This window comes from Ornithodoros turicata, chromosome 3 (genome assembly GCF_037126465.1).
Source record: "Ornithodoros turicata isolate Travis chromosome 3, ASM3712646v1, whole genome shotgun sequence".
Classification (NCBI taxonomy): Eukaryota; Metazoa; Arthropoda; class Arachnida; order Ixodida; family Argasidae; genus Ornithodoros; species Ornithodoros turicata.
The window spans coordinates 59,859,342-59,868,834 of record NC_088203.1 but is presented as its reverse complement, the minus strand read 5'-3'; positions in this window follow the sequence as shown (position 1 = coordinate 59,868,834).

The window sequence follows — 9,493 nt, the reverse complement described above, 5'->3', positions numbered from 1 at the left end:
GCAATATGTAGGTCAAAGTAAAAATTCATTTAGGATTCGATTCAATAACCACCGATCAGATGTTTCGAAAAAAGGTAGCCTCCCGGTTTCCCGCCATTTTAGTCGACCCGGTCATTCCATTAATAACGTCGCACTTTTTATTTTAGAGTCAAATTTCACATCCGATCGCTGCAGAGAGCAACGCGAATCCTACTTGATCTACAAATTCCAATCTTTAATAAATGAGGATAAAGGAGTGCTATCAACTGTAAGAAGCATATCCGGATAACTTTTTTTTCTGTGTGTCCTCGAAGTGCCCGCTGCCTCTTTTCTTCTTTTCTTTACAGCTGGACACAATGACGCTAAGAACACCCCGGACAACAGGTTTTAACGAGCGCGACCCCAGACCTTTCTGGAACTCCAAGGCTCTGACACGTAATCTCCCCCGCCGATGACCCAGGAACCTTCCGGAATCTTCCAGAACATGACTCACTGATGACTGCCTCGCAGTGGAATTGTACCGGCTGTGACGACACCTTTGTAACCTTTTAAAAGACCTTGTACATAGATTTTCATCTCAGTCCCGAAGAAGGCGGAGCTTCCGCCGAAACGTAGACTTCCCCAGACCCTTAGTTTAAATGCCAGTTTAATAAATAACTTTCCCCCACTCCCTACTTCAGTCTCCGGTGTCTTTTCTCCCCTATCTCTCTCTCTCTCTCTATATATATATATATATATATATATATAAATGAGCGAATGCTCCATGGCTGCACGTGAGGAATATATGTTTACAATTCAATCGTGACACAATCCCAGATGTGGACGGCCGTTTGGAGCTTTTTGGCTCTCATCGGCACAGCGTAGGGATGTGACACGCTCTTGGATCGGCACAAACACTGTATCTCTGCAAAACATCAATGTTCCAGGGTGTTAGCAACACCTCTGGAGGCCGCAGTGCAAAGCCAGTAAGTACAGAGTCTGTACTTACTTAGATAAAAATCTGTCACCGAAGCGGGTCATTTGTTGCAGTAATTAATTGGTTTCGGTTTACGTATTTTTGTCGCGGCTGGTCGCGGCGAAGCGGAAAAGGATGTAATTAATTGGTGTAAGGACGTAATTCATTGGTGGACATGGGGGTGAAAGAGCGTCCTTTTGCGCTTCACCGCGACCAGCCGTGACCAAAATATGTAAACCCAAACCAATTAATTACTGCAACAAATGACCCGCTTCGGTTGCAGATTTTTCTCTAAAAGGTATCTACTGAAGGTCAAAGAAGGGGGTAGTACCCATTTTAATGCCGATGGCGCCCTGCTTTAGAAGTTAGCTTTTTTTCACGAAACTCATTTGAATTTTTATTTAAATAATGAGCGCCTCCCGCTCATTCAGGCGGTGCGCATCTTGTAGGCGGTATGGGACAGATACATGTAAAAAAGAAAGTTATTCGATTGGTGCACCTGTTCGCGAATCATTTAGCCCGGGGATGAGACACCCGGTATATGTATATAAGGAAAAATAGCCGAAGCACTGTGACTGCACGCTGAGCATATGTTTATAATTTGATCGTGCACTCCCAGCCGAGGAGAGCTGTTTCGCTCTACTTGGAGCTCGTCAGCCCGGCGCAGGGAAGTGGCACGATCATATGTCGTAAGTAAAATGAACTTCCAGGCGAGAAATTAGTTTTATTTTTCAACGTAATCTCCAGCTGCACTACTGCACTTGCCCCAGCGTTTCACGAGGGCTTGGATGCCAGCAGCGTAGAAATCGTTACCGGCGCGTAGCAGTCATGATCGGACCGCATTCTTGACCTCGTCGTCGCAGCTGAAGTGGCGGCCCCCAGGAACGCCTTCAGTGGCCCGAAGAGATGGAAATCGCTGGGGGTGAGGCCTCGACTGTAAGGGGGATGTGGCAGCAACTCCCCGCCAAGTTCCTGTAATGTGCATGTCGTGAGATGCGCGGTATGCGGGCCTGCATTGTCCTGTAGGAGGAGGACTCCTTTGGTGATGAGGTCCGGCCACTTTTGCTTCAGCGCCTTATGCACATCCCTGAGAACCTGGCAGTAATATGCACTATTGATGGTGGTACCACTGGGCAGATAATCAACATGAACAACGCCAGCTTTGTCCCAGGTACCGTGATCATGACCTTACCCGCAGACGGGGTGCATCGGAACTTCATGGGAACTGGCGAGCCCGGATGCTTCCACTGCTTTGATGCGCGTGTAGAGGAGGTGGTGTCCCTCTACATGAGACATGACCGGCGATGATGGAATGTCCCAGCAGGCAGATGGTCGTGGTCTTACGGTAGGAAGGTGCCGGTAGAACTGGCTGACAGGCGCCGTAGCGCGCGACAGCAGAGGCGCATCGTCGTCGTCTTCCACGGGCCGCCACATCACTCCCCTCCTCAGACGCGGAGCGGTGTATGGGGTTGAGGTCCGCTTCGATACCATAAAGAGGAGAATGAGGACGACTCGTGGACGGTGGACGACTGGACACACGGCTTGTGCTTGTGGCTGTTTATGTAGCAGCAGCGGGATGGCAGGAACAAGAGCGCTGTGATCCGGGCGGGTTCCAGAGATGAGTTGTGAGTGCTGAGTGGTTGGGTGTGTGGCGGCCCGTGTGTGATGAAGAAGACGTGTCTCTGCTGCCACGTGCTACGGCGCTGGCACGGCAGTTCTACCGGCACCGTCCTAGCGTGAGGCCACGACCATCTGCCCGCTGGGACATTCCATCATCGCCGGTCAGGACTCATGTAGGGGAACACCACCTGCTCTACATTTGGTGACCCGAACAACGAACACCAACACCATGTTCGGCATAATTCGGCCAAGCACCATCCCAAATTACTGCAAGCCCACCTCCGAAGGTACGGTGCAACGTTCTACCGAGGAACCGCTAGGCGACGACGTCAATTCACCGCGGCTCCACTCATCGCAACGCCCGGCCGCGCAACACCATGGTTCTACTCAGCTCGCTCATCTACTCAGCTCACATCGCCATGGTCTCTCACTCTGCGTCACGTCGCCACATGCTTCGCGATGGCGCTCCTCGGGCTTCCACCAGCAGCACCTTCACGAGCATCACGCTCCCATACCGGTCCCGGTACGCCGCTGGCGGCTGCATGGCCCCATCTTCATCGCCATGCCATTCCCAAGAACCCTGCCCGCCTTGCCTTCCCACCAGGCTTCGATACAGAGTGCTGGCAGCCCATCCAGTGGCGCTCAAGAGGCACCGGGACCAACGTTCCACCGGGGACACGCACGGAGGCCACCGAGTTCTACTACCGGTCTCCCCGTGCTTCGCGATGGTCCTCCCCGGCACTCTTCTTGGCGACACTACGAGCTCAACGCTCACGAACCGGTCGCGGTTCTGTCGCTCCATCCTGCATCACGTTCTGCCTACCTGCCTACTCTGCTCTCCGCTTCAGCCCGCCCCTGGAACCCTCCCGGCCAGCTCTTCTGCCCACTCAACACATGACGCAAGACCAGCAGTCCCTGTACTACGTGTCGCCCGTCTTCCTCCTCTTCATGTATCGACGCGGCCCTCAACCGCCAGCTCTACACCGCTCCGCGTCTGAGGGGGGGAGTGATGTGGCGGCCCGTGTGTGATGAAGAAGACGTGTCTCTGCTGCCACGTGCTACGGCGCTGGCACGGCAGTTCTACCGGCACCGTCCTAGCGTGAGGCCACGACCATCTGCCCGCTGGGACATTCCATCATCGCCGGTCAGGACTCATGTAGGGGAACACCACCTGCTCTACATTTGGTGACCCGAACAACGAACACCAACACCATGTTCGGCATAATTCGGCCAAGCACCATCCCAAATTACTGCAAGCCCACCTCCGAAGGTACGGTGCAACGTTCTACCGAGGAACCGCTAGGCGACGACGTCAATTCACCGCGGCTCCACTCATCGCAACGCCCGGCCGCGCAACACCATGGTTCTACTCAGCTCGCTCATCTACTCAGCTCACATCGCCATGGTCTCTCACTCTGCGTCACGTCGCCACATGCTTCGCGATGGCGCTCCTCGGGCTTCCACCAGCAGCACCTTCACGAGCATCACGCTCCCATACCGGTCCCGGTACGCCGCTGGCGGCTGCATGGCCCCATCTTCATCGCCATGCCATTCCCAAGAACCCTGCCCGCATTGCCTTCCCACCAGGCTTCGATACAGAGTGCTGGCAGCCCATCCAGTGGCGCTCAAGAGGCACCGGGACCAACGTTCCACCGGGGACACGCACGGAGGCCACCGAGTTCTACTCCCGGTCTCCCCGTGCTTCGCGATGGTCCTCCCCGGCACTCTTCTTGGCGACACTACGAGCTCAACGCTCACGAACCGGTCGCGGTTCTGTCGCTCCATCCTGCATCACGTTCTGCCTACCTGCCTACTCTGCTCTCCGCTTCAGCCCGCCCCTGGAACCCTCCCGGCCAGCTCTTCTGCCCACTTAACACATGACGCAAGACCAGCAGTCCCTGTACTACGTGTCGCCCGTCTTCCTCCTCTTCATGTATCGACGCGGCCCTCAACCGCCAGCTCTACACCGCTCCGCGTCTGAGGGGGGGAGTGATGTGGCGGCCCGTGTGTGATGAAGAAGACGTGTCTCTGCTGCCACGTGCTACGGCGCTGGCACGGCAGTTCTACCGGCACCGTCCTAGCGTGAGGCCACGACCATCTGCCCGCTGGGACATTCCATCATCGCCGGTCAGGACTCATGTAGGGGAACACCACCTCCTCTACAGGTGCTTGAGTGCGTTGTGTGGCATTGAGTTGCTTCGTTGCTTGTTGCTGAGGGAGTGCGTTGAGTGATCGTTGTGACAGGTGTTTGTTGCTGGGTGAGTGCGTTGCTGTGTGGGCGACACTACCGCACCGGTACGTAAGCGTGGATGCTGTTTGTCGCCAGAGAAGTGCCGGGGAGGACCATCATGAAGCAGGTTGAAGCCGAAAACTCAGCTTACTATGGTCTCCCTGCGGGTCCCCGGTGGAACAGTGGTCAGGGTGCGCCTTGCCTGCTAGAGGGTGGTTCGCTGCTGGTTTGCCGAAAAATTTAGGGTGTTGAATGGCCGAATTACACCGAACATGGTGTTCGTTGTTCGGGTCACCAAATGTAGAGGACGATGTCCAAGCTATCCGGGACTTCCCACAACCCTCGTCCGCACGCAAGCTCCGGGAATTCCTTGGGCTTGTTAACTTTTACAGGCGGTTCGTTCCTGGCTGTGCAACAACTCTCCTCCCTTTGGAATCGCTGCTTGCTACCACCAAAAGCCGTACCGCCTTACTCACCTGGACGCAGCCGCCATCGATGCCTTTGAGAAAATTAAGCGTGATTTGGCTACTGCTACCCTTCTGGCACACCCTGTCCACAACGCCCCGACCAGCCTGCTGGTAGACGCTTCGGCGCCTGCCATCGGCGCAGTCCTCCAGTGGCAAGTCTCCAGCCAATGGCAACCGCTCGCATTCTTCTCCCTCAAGCTGAAGGACAGGGAAGTGCGTTACAGCACATTTTCCCGCGAGCTCCTTGTAGTGTATCTCGCGGTGAAGCATTTCCAACATTTTCTCGAAGGCCGCACGTTCACCGTCTACACCAACCACAAGCCGCTCACCTATGCTTTCGTATCCTCCGGCAATAACTACGCCCCTCGAGAAGTTCGTCAGCTCTCGTAGATCTCAGAATTTTCGACTGACATCAGGCACCTTAGCGGCAAAGACAACACGGTAGCCGACACCCTTAGCCGTGTCAGCGCTCTCTCTCAGGTCGTACACCCGCCGCTCAGTGCCAGTTTCACAATGGACGCTTTGGCTGAGCAGCAACGCACGGACCAGGAATTGGCCAAGCTCCGCCCCGATGCAGGCTTTGGACTCCACTTTCGAGACTTGCTCCTCCCCGACGCGGCAACGGCTGTAGCGTGCGACGTGTCACTTGGAACACCGCGGCCGTTTGTTCCGGTCACCCTACGTCGACAAGTTTTTGACATGCTCCACGCATTGTCTCATCCTGGAGTCCGGGCCACACAGAAGCTCATCGCAGTCGCATCGCTACGTGTCGCCACGCATGCACGCCCACATCAAGCAATGGACACGCTGATGTCTCCAATGTCAACGAGCTAAAAATCATCGTCACACCTACGCACCCGTGGCCAACGTCCTTCCGCCCGTTCGACAGTTCCCAACAGTTCAACAAAATACATCTAGACATCGTCGGCCCCTTACCACCTTCTCAAGGCCAACGTTATCTCTTAACAGTCATCGACCGTTTTACCCGGTGGCCGGAAGCAACACCCATCCCGGACATCACCGCAGCCACTGTGGCGGCGGCATTCGTGACCACCTGGATTTCACGTTTCGGCGTAACCTCCGCCATAACAACAGACCGCGGAAGGCAATTCGAGTCGTCTCTTTTCGCCGCCCTCACTGCTCTTCTCGGCGTACAACGTATCCGCACGACCGCCTACCATCCGTCGTCCAATGGCCCCTTAGAGAGATTCCACCGTCACCTCAAGGCCGCATTGAAGGCTCATGTCAACCCCACCGCCTGGACATGTAGTGATCCAAGAGACAATGAAGTGCTCACTACAGCACGCTCACGCTTCTGGAGCCCGTGCTCCGAATAAACACTTCTTTTTCTGCTGCCGCACTTCTTGACCACGTTCTTCTTGACCACGGCACCAAGCTCCGCGTTGCGGGCATCGCCTCGTCTCCCACACCACAGCTCGCCACAACCACCCTTGCGGCGCTACAATCTCCTTACGCCACCCTGCTTGGCGAATTTCCTTCACTGTGCTTACCACCAGACTGGACTAAGCCCGTCAATCACTCCGTCCTCCACTACATTTCCACCTCAGGTCCGCCGGTGCATTTCAAGCCCCGACGACTCTCTCCTTATCAAATGAAGGTAGCCCGCAGTGAATTTGAGCACATGCTCGCCATTGGAATCGTCCGCACCTCCTCTAGTGACTGGGCAACGCCTCTTCATATGGTCCCCAAAAAAACCGGGGACTGGCGTCCCTGCGGAGACTACAGGGCTCTCAACGTCATCACCAAGCCCGACTGCTACCCCTTGCCCCATATTCAAGACTTTTCTTTCCACCTCGCCGGCATGAAGTTTTTCAGCAAGATTGATTTAACAAAAGCATATCATCAGATCCCTGTAGCCCCCGAAGACGTCCCCAAAACCGCCATTATAACACCCTTTGGATTATTCGAGTTCTTGCGCATGCCCTTTGGGCTGCGCAATGCAGCCCAGACGTTTCAAAGATTCATTGACTCTGTTCTCCGCGGACTGCCTTTCACGTTCGCTTATATGGACGATCTGCTGGTTGCCAGTGCGGCCGAACAGGAGCACCACGACCACCTCCGCCAGGTTTTCTCCCGCCTCGATGCTCATGGCATCGTTATCAACCTACAGAAATGTGAGTTCGGAAAGACATCTCTAGAATTCCTTGGACATCACGTTGTAGAGGACGGTGGTCTACCTCTACATGAGCCCCGACCGGCGATGATGGTATGCCACGGAGAGGCGGTGACGGTGGCCTATCTCCATGGCCGCGCCGGTGGAACTGAAGCCGGTGCTCCACGCGCGTGGCCATCGTTGTCGTCGTTGTCGTCGCCCGGTACAGGGGTCCCCCGGCCGTCAGATGCGTTGCGGGCGCATCGCAAGAACAGGGAACAGCGGGAACAGGGGCACGGCACACGTTGGCGGCGTTTCAGAGGGGATGAAGACGGGAACAGCATCCGTGTGTAGGTAGTCATCCCTGTGGTAGGTGTGGACGGGAACAGCGATCCGTCGCAGAGAGAGTGAGGCGCTCGGTGTCGTGGTCCTGGGGTGCCGCGACCGGCACGGGAGCCGAAGCTCGATAGTCCCAGGTGGAGTGAGTGAGGTGCCGAGACGGGCTTAAGTGTGCCGAGGCGTCGGCTGCCGCGACTGCCGCAACCGGCAGGTGAGCGCAAGGCTCGAGTGTCGCGGCCGGCAGTGAGAAGCGTGAGAAGACTTGAGCGAAGAGAGAAGCGTAGGTGAGAGAGAGCGAAGAGTGCGGTAGGAGTGAAGGTGGGCCGTGTGTGCCGGAGGTAGTGCTGCTCGATGGCGTGGTCAGAAATTTGGGATGGTGAAGGGCCGAATTGCTGCGGACGTGATGTTCTTTGTCCGGGTCACCAAATGTAGAGGACGGTGGTCTACCTCTACATGAGTCCCGACTGGCGATGATGGTATGCCACGGAGAGGCGGTGACGGTGGCCTATCTCCATGGCCGCGCCGGTGGAACTGAAGCCGGTGCTCCACGCGCGTGGCCATCGTTGTCGTCGTTGTCGTCGCCCGCTACACACGTATCTGCTGACGGGATAGCTCCCCTCCCTCAAAAGATCCAGCCCATCATGGACTATCCAGTTCCATCCTCCGTGCGCCAGTTGCGAAGATTTCTCGGCCTTGTCAACTACTACCGCCGTTTCGTCCCCGCCTGTGCAGCACTTCTCTCCCCCTTCGAAGACCTCCTGAAATCCCCTAAGACCCCCCGCCAATCTCTGCCGTGGACCGGCGTGCACGACACCGCTTTCACGGCCGTCAAGCGAGCCCTTGCCGACGCCACCCTCTTAGCCCACCCCCGCCCCAATGCCCCGCTCTCCCTGCTTGTGGATGCCTCCGCCCAGGCTGTCGGCGCCTCACTCCAGCAAGAGGTTGACTCCTGCCCACAGCCCATTGCATTTTTCTCACGGAAGCTATCATCAGCAGAGTCACGATATAGCGCATTCAGCAAGGAGCTCCTGGCAGCTTACTCAGCCGTTCGCTATTTCCGCCATTTTCTCGAGGGGCGGTCCTTCACACTCTGGACGGATCACAAGCCTCTAGTCGGCGCCATGGCGTCGGCCGGCCGCAACTACTCTCCGCGGGAAATCCGTCACCTTTCCTACATAGCGGAGTTCACAACCGACATTCGTCACATCGCTGGCTCCGCGAATGTAGTGGCTGACGCCCTCAGCCGCATCTCCACCCTTTCCTCCAGCCCGCTCTCAATCGCGGACTTGGCTACCGCCCAGGCACGGGACCCCGAACTGCAACGGCTTCGCACCGTGTCTACCGGTCTCAAGCTCCAAGATATCTCGTACCCTTTATCTCCGACGCCCGTGCTCTGCGACATCTCCGGTGCATCCCCTCGCCCTCTTGTCCCTGACGCCCTCCGGAAACCCATATTCAATAGCATCCACGGCCTCGCACACCCCGGCGCACGCGCCACCATTACGCTGATCACGGATCGCTACGTATGGCCGGGAGTGCGCCAGGACGTCAGAAGATGGGTCCGCGCTTGCACTCCTTGCCAGCTGTCAAAGTGCCACCGCCACACAAAGTCTCCGATTGGCACGTTCCTCCCCCCGTCACACCGCTTTGCTACCGTGCACATCGACATCGTGGGCCCCCTCCCTCACTCTCATGGCCAACGATACATTCTCACATGCGTGGATCGCTTCACCCGTTGGCCAGAGGCAACCCCCGTGGCGGATTCAACGGCCGAAACGGTCGCTTCCACG